This window comes from Hydra vulgaris, chromosome 13 (genome assembly GCF_038396675.1).
Source record: "Hydra vulgaris chromosome 13, alternate assembly HydraT2T_AEP".
Classification (NCBI taxonomy): Eukaryota; Metazoa; Cnidaria; class Hydrozoa; order Anthoathecata; family Hydridae; genus Hydra; species Hydra vulgaris.
In genome coordinates, this window is record NC_088932.1 from 59132501 (window position 1) to 59140000 (window position 7500).

The 7500-nt window shown below is 27.8% G+C and overlaps 1 protein-coding gene and 1 long non-coding RNA gene across 6 annotated transcripts in view; one reads left to right on the plus strand and one right to left on the minus strand.

Moving 5' to 3' along the window:
* LOC136089252 (uncharacterized) overlaps window positions 1–7500 on the plus strand; it is a 272660-nt gene that overhangs the window by 181043 nt on the left and 84117 nt on the right. The window lies entirely within an intron of this gene.
* On the minus strand, window positions 1967–4678 carry LOC136089250 (uncharacterized). Of its 2 annotated transcripts, XR_010642896.1 has the most exons (3): window positions 4593–4633; window positions 2831–2903; window positions 1967–2162 (listed from the first exon to the last, which is right to left on the minus strand). It is a non-coding gene; the product is annotated as an uncharacterized LOC136089250 (long non-coding RNA). The 2 variants fall into 2 exon arrangements; XR_010642895.1 differs by lacking the exon at window positions 2831–2903 and having other exon boundaries at window positions 4593–4678.

The window sequence follows — 7500 nt, forward strand, 5'->3', positions numbered from 1 at the left end:
CTCTATTATTAACCTCACTAATTATATCGCATATAGGCATGATCGCACAATTAATCTTCATGGTGGAGTCTGCATTTATATATCTGATACACTAATAAGACATGAAGTAACATATCTTGAACTTAACAATGACTCTGAACAAGTTTGGTGCTCAGTTAATCTTGGAACTGAAAAAATTCTAGTTGGTTGTATATACCGTTCACCCCTCAGCAATAATTTTGTAAAGAATCAAATTAAAGCCTCAATAAATTTTGCATCTAATTTAGTCGAAAAAAAACACTACTCTGGTCTTCTTATCGCAGGAGATTTTAACCTTGACCATACCACATGGCATAACAACACAGCAATTACCACAAACTCACTAGCTGAAGACTTAATTGAAACATTTGATTCAAATCATTTAACACAGCATGTTAATTTTTATACTTTTCAATTGAACTCTATATTAGGTCCATCCAGCACTCTAGATCTTATTTTAACGGAGTCATCTCAACGTATATTTTCTCTTGAAAGACATTATCAACTGGGGTGCACTAAAAAAGGACGAGCTCATTTATTTCTAACTTGGAATTTCGCTGTAGAATCGTCAACCCCTCCGAGAAATCGGTTTTTTTCATCTCGACAAGATTTTAAAAATGGCAATTTTGATAAACTAAACATGTATTTCAAAGATATTGACTGGGTTAATCGTTTTAAAAATTTAAATATTAATGAATGTTATAATGTATTCCAATCTATCTATATTGAAGGGTAATCTTCAAATACCAGCAATCAAATCGAATTTTTCTGCTTTACACACACCTTGGATCACAAAAGAAGTAATCTCTGCTATAAAAAACAAAAAAAAACTTTATTATAGAAGCAAAAACCCAAACTGGCGTCTGGACACTAAACTATACAATATTAGCTGCAATAAAGTAAAACAAACTCTAACTCATTGTATTGCTCAATATGAAAAATCTATATCCGAAAAAGCCAAGACAAATCCAAAACTTATATATAGGTATATAAACATGAAACTTAAAGTTAAAAATCAAATAAGGTCTATCAAAGAGTCAAATGGAAACATTACTTCTAATGAAAGCCATATAGCTACGATCCTTAACAATTACTTTTCATCTGTTTTTACTCCTTTAAATTTGAGTCAATCGCTGCCAACATTCGAAAAGCGCACATTTTCCGTGATTGATGAGACGTCAGTCTTAAATAGACTTAATGAGAACTACATACAAGTGTTACTTTCAAACCTAAACCTGCATAAACCAGCAGGCATAGACGGCATTCACCCACACGTCCTTAACAAATGTTCTTCATCTCTGAACGTGCCCATTACCTACATATTTATAAAATCGAAGGTCGAGACCCAGCCACGTGGCTGGAAGCTAACATAACACTGCTTCACAAGAAAGGATCTAAACTTGATGCATCAAACTCCCAGTCGGCAAATTTAGTTGTAAATGCGCATTAGAAACTCGTTTAAATACGTATCGATGTGGTATGTATGTTAGCCATTTTATCGTGTCGAATACGCATTAGAAATACGCATTAGATGCGTATAAAGACAGGTATACAATACGACGCCTACTGAGTATCAAACTCGCATTTGAAACTCTTGTAAACACGTATAAAATACGATAACCAGAGAATATTTAATACGATATTTTCCTGGTATTACATGCGCATTTAAAACTTTCCAGAATACGCATTATTTACGAATATTTGTTAGCCATTTTATCGTGTCAAACGCGCATTAAAAATAGACATCAGATGCGTATAAAGACAGGTATACAATACGACGCCTACTGAGTATCAAACTCGCATTTAAACACGTATAAAACACGATAATCAGAGAATATTCAATACAATTTTATTAACTAATATGAATTCATAACATAATGAAAATGACTAGCAATAAGAAACCCGTAATACGGGTTATGAGTTATTAAATCATTAATAACAATAAAAACACATTAATAACTTGATATATTATCTAAAAAATTAAATACAAATTTATCTATAAATATTTTAACTTTGACTCCCTATCAGCAACGTCATTGCTTATAGTTAACGACGAAGACCGCATCAACATCAGTTGAGTTCTTTTTAAAATCTGTCACAACACAGGTACCAGAAACGGAGAGTCAAGTAAAGCCTGCAAATACCTAAAAAATTAAATTAAAAAAAAATTACAATTTTTAATTACAAAAGTACTATTTGCATTTTATTGTTAGTAGAATTAGGATAATAATAACAGAAAATATATATTCCGTGACTACAGAATAATTAAAAAAGATTATAAAAAGGCTAGACAACACACTGGCAAATAACACCACAACTTAATAAAATATTTTATTAACTTAAATACTTGGACTGAAAAGATTTTATTTATTACAATATTTGAACAATCGAGGGACAATTATAGTTAAACAATTTAAACAATTATACCATAAAATAGCAAGCAAATCGTAAAATATTTCTTAGAAATGATCTATTTTTTTCATTTGACTACTATTTTCAAGTTGCCTATAAGCATTTACATTAACAACTTCATTGAGCCTAATACTATCCATTTCAATTTAACTATTATCATTAAACATATCCAGTAATCTTACTATCGCTGCAACTGAATAAATGAACGTAAAAGAATCTTACAAATTGTGATCTTTTCTAATCAAAGACTTTATTTAAACTTAAGATTTATTGAAATCCATATCTTTTTATATGTTTACATACATTAGTCGTTTATCAAAAATATTAAACAACATTTATTTACATCAATTATTTTTAATTAAAAAAGAATCTAGACTACAATGCACAAAATTATTTTTACCTTAATGCATAAAAATAATAAATGCACAATCTTGTATGAAAAAATGAAGCAATGTCAATCAGTATATTTTACTCTAAATTAATTATATATATATATATATGTATATATATATATATATATATATATATATATATATATATATATATATATATATATATATATATATATATATATATATATATATATACATGTATATATGTAATAATAATATATATATATATATGTATGCGGTAGTGGTGTAGTGGTAAAGCGCTCGCTTCATAAGTGAGAGGTTCGTTCGATCCCCACCACGTCCCTGGTAGTACCGCGCTCAACTTGTTTCTCCGCGCAGCGGCCTTGTTCGTCAAGGTTCGTGTTTCGGAGTTATAGAGTTGAGAGAGGGTTATAACCCTTAAGTAGCCTCCTCATCTGTAGTGGCTTTATCGGCCTTGAGGAGGTGAATAACAAAAAAAAAAAAAAAAAAAAATATATATATATATATATATATATATATATATATAAATATATGTATATATATATATATATATATATATATATATATATATATATATATATATATATAGGGGAACATGGGGTAAAATGACGAGTGGGGCAAGATGACGACCAACAGTTATCTCTTAAGCAAAACTAAATATAACAGTTGACTTTAGCTGAAAGGGAAGTAGATTAATTTTACTAGATTTATCAATGGTTTTTTTTTTAAATATTATTTTTGTGAAGAAAGCTAAGTATTAAAAAAGTTTTTCCGACATTGAACGTCCCTGGTAGTACCGCGCTCAACTTGTTTCCCCGCGCAGCGGCCTTGTTCGTCAAGGTTCGTGTTGGTTGTAGAAGAGTTGAGAGAGGGTTATAACCCTTAAGTAGCCTCCTCATCTGTAGTGGCTTTATCGGCCTTGAGGAGGTGAATAACAAAAAAAAAAAAAAAAAAAATATATATATATATATATATATATTATATATATATATATATATATATATATATATATATATATATATATATATATATATATATATATATATATATATATGTATATATATATATATATATATATATATATATATATATATATATATATATATATATATATATAATATATATATATATATATATATATATATATATATATATAGGGGAACATGGGGCAAGATGACGACCAACAGTTATCTCTTAAGCAAAACTAAATATAACAGTTGACTTTAGCTGAAAGGGAAATTAAGTAATTTTACTAGATTTATCAATGGTTTTTTTTTAAATATTATTTTTGTGAAGAAAGCTAAGTATTAAAAAAGTTTTTCCGACATTGAAAAAAAAACTTTTTATCCTCGTTTGACTTGATTTATTACATCGCTACATCACCAGCTAAAGGTAAGTTTTATTTTTTGGGACAGACTAAGATAAAGGCATTTTTCGAAACAGTCGTCATCTTGCCCCATGTTCCCCTATATATCTATTCACATACCTTTAAAAAGTGGTATTACACTTTACACAATGAAATATGGAAATACATCATCATTTTTTTCAACTACTTTCAAAAAGAATTTATTTTTTTCTAGTCTGTTATTTTTTCTAAGAAAGAATATTTATAAAGATACAGAGAAATATAAAATAAACTGAAATATAGGCAGATTTATGTTTATAAACTTTTGTGTCAACAAATTACAGTCAGTTTTCCATGTTAAATACATAAAATATATATCTAATATAACATATATCAAATATCAAATAAATCCAATATCAAATAAAACAAAATAGTAAACTTACTCAAATCAGTATCAGTTATACTGTGTGAAGTAACAAAAAAAAAACACTGTAGTTCTTTTCAATTGCTCTAAAAAATAACTTTCAGATATTTCCAATTGCAATAAAAAAAAAAAAAAACTTTCTTACATAAGTTGCCAAGTTCTTAAGAATTGTCAAAACAAATAAGTAAAAAAACAAAGAACAAACAAACATTTATTTGTTGAAACTACTATATTTAAACAAATTAAATTTAAAAAAGTGTAATGCCAATTCTCCTTAAAGGCTAAAAAAAAATTTTCAGCTCAAATTTGCTTGCATACCTTGCTTGTAAAACCATGTGAATAAGAAACACATTTGGAAAAGCCTAGAAACTACTTAAAGATGACATATGCAAAATTGAAGTTTGAACGTTGACTGGACTAATTATTAGCAGATGTTTTTAAAAAATTCATAAAAATTTACGTATATTCGTTCTTTTATATTGCATAAATACATCATATGATAAATCTGAAATAAAAAAATGTAATGGATAAGCAAATACAAAGAAAAACATCATATATGAATCGCAAATCAATATATCAGATAGAGATAAGATGTCATGATAAGAGAGTAGTAGTTGTTAAATATTGTTATTTCATGTTAGCTTTAGAAAACAATTCATGTTGGTACGTCATGGTTCTAAAAATTCAAATTAAGATATAAACAAAATGTATATGTGGCAAAATGATTTTTCTTGAGTGGTTTTTAGTGAATGATTAAAAGCAGTGACTTTCAATAATAAAACCACTTATAATTTTTAACAATAGACACCAACATAAAGGTAAGCCAAATGTAACAACATTAGTAACATAAATAACAACTTTATGCAAAATCTTGCTCAACACGTTTGCCAAGTCACACACTTTGAAAACATGATCTATAAATATTATAAGAAGTGTTTATATATGTTATATAAATTTAAATAAATATATTGTGTTTTATAGTTAGTTTATATGTTTATATTATGATGTTTCTATGTCATGGAAACAACATAATACAAACATATATACTAAGTATAAAACACAATATATTTATTTAAATTTATATAACATATATAAACACTTCTTATAATATTTATATACACAATAGATACATTTTATACTATTTTAAAAGACATTTATAAAACAATTATATAACACATATTACCACATACATATATTTATCAAAAACTTTTTAATTCTGAACATAATATAAACATATATGCAAACTATAGATATATATAACTTGAATTGCGTGAACAAAAAATTTTAAAATAACATGAAAAAATCTAAAAAGGTTCATATATATTTATATATAAAGACATATATCTCGTAATAAAATATCAAATTATAATCATATTTAATTTAAATCAAATACTTATTGAATAGAGAACAAAAAACAGATAAAAGAACTGCAATCCTAATAACAAAATTTAACGTTTAGCAACAAATAAAATGTCAGCGTTGGCTCAAAATTTTAACTAATTTTTCTAAACTTTCTAAAACAGAACAAAAAAAAGGTAATAGTATAACAGAAATGTCAATAAAATAGTAATCAACGGAATAAAATAAGTAAGGTATGAAATGATAGGATTTAACGTATATTTGAATTATATTAATTTAGGACTTTATAAAACTAAATTAATAAATTTAAAAGTAGTAATAAATATTTTTATGATAAAGTTTTAGTAACTCTTTTAGTGCAAAAAAGTACTGTAACTGTACTGGAGATAATTTACTAAATTTCTCAAAGGAAACCTTTTTAATTTAAATTTTATTTTCGCTATATCAGTTTAAGCATGCGCTTTAAAAGCAAAGATTTTCGTTTTTCCTTTATTTGGCAATATTTGATCAAAATCGGGTTCGATATCATATCCGATTTTGATCAAATATTATAAATACGTATTTTTGATAAATAAGTGGTATTGAACTCGAATTCGAAACTTAAAACTAAATGCGTATTTTTCTGGTATCAATGGCGGTATGTTATACGTGATCAATACTACGAGTATTTACAATACTAGATATGCCGACTGGGCTATAGACCGATTTCCCTAACTTCTGGCTGCTGCAAAATCCTAGAGCGTATTGTAAAAGATTGTTTAACCGAGTATCTAAGTGAAAATAATCTTTTATCTCAAAATCAGCACGGGTTTGTTCCAAAAAAATCATGCATTACCAATTTATTGGAAACTATCGATCAGATCTCACACTCAATAGCAAAAGGCTAGAGTGTAGATGTTTTATATTTAGATTATGAAAAAGCGTTTGACACACCTCCTCATGATCTGATGCTCCGCAAACTTTCTGCTTATGGTATCTCTAATATGCTTCTTAATTGGATAAATTCCTTTCTTTCTAAAAGAACACAACGAGTTGTCATGGGTTCCACCATTTCAGAGTTGTTACCAGTCACCAGTGGTGTCCCTCAAGGATCTGTTCTAGGACCAATTTTATTCATTTTATACATTAATGACATAACAGACCTAATTAGCAATCCAATGAAGTTATACGCTGATGGCAAAAAAGTTATTTCCACAAATTCTACACCTGAGAGCCCAACTCTGCTCCAGATGGATATAAATCACATTGTGTCTTGGACTCTAACCTGGCGCTTATGACTTAACTACAAAAAGTGCCTTATCTTATACTTTAACAAAAGCAAAAATCGTAACCACCAATACTATATCTTGACTCAACAAGGGAAGCAGCTTCTTGACTCCTCGTACAGTGAAAAAGACCTTTGGATTTGCATTTCACACAACCTCAAATGGGATACACACGTTGAAATAATATCATCAAAAGCTAACTCTGTTCTCGGTCAACTAAAGAAATCATTTATTTATAAAAATGCACAAGTTTGGAAGAGTCTCTACACATCGCTGGTCAGACCTCACCTTAAGTATGCTGCT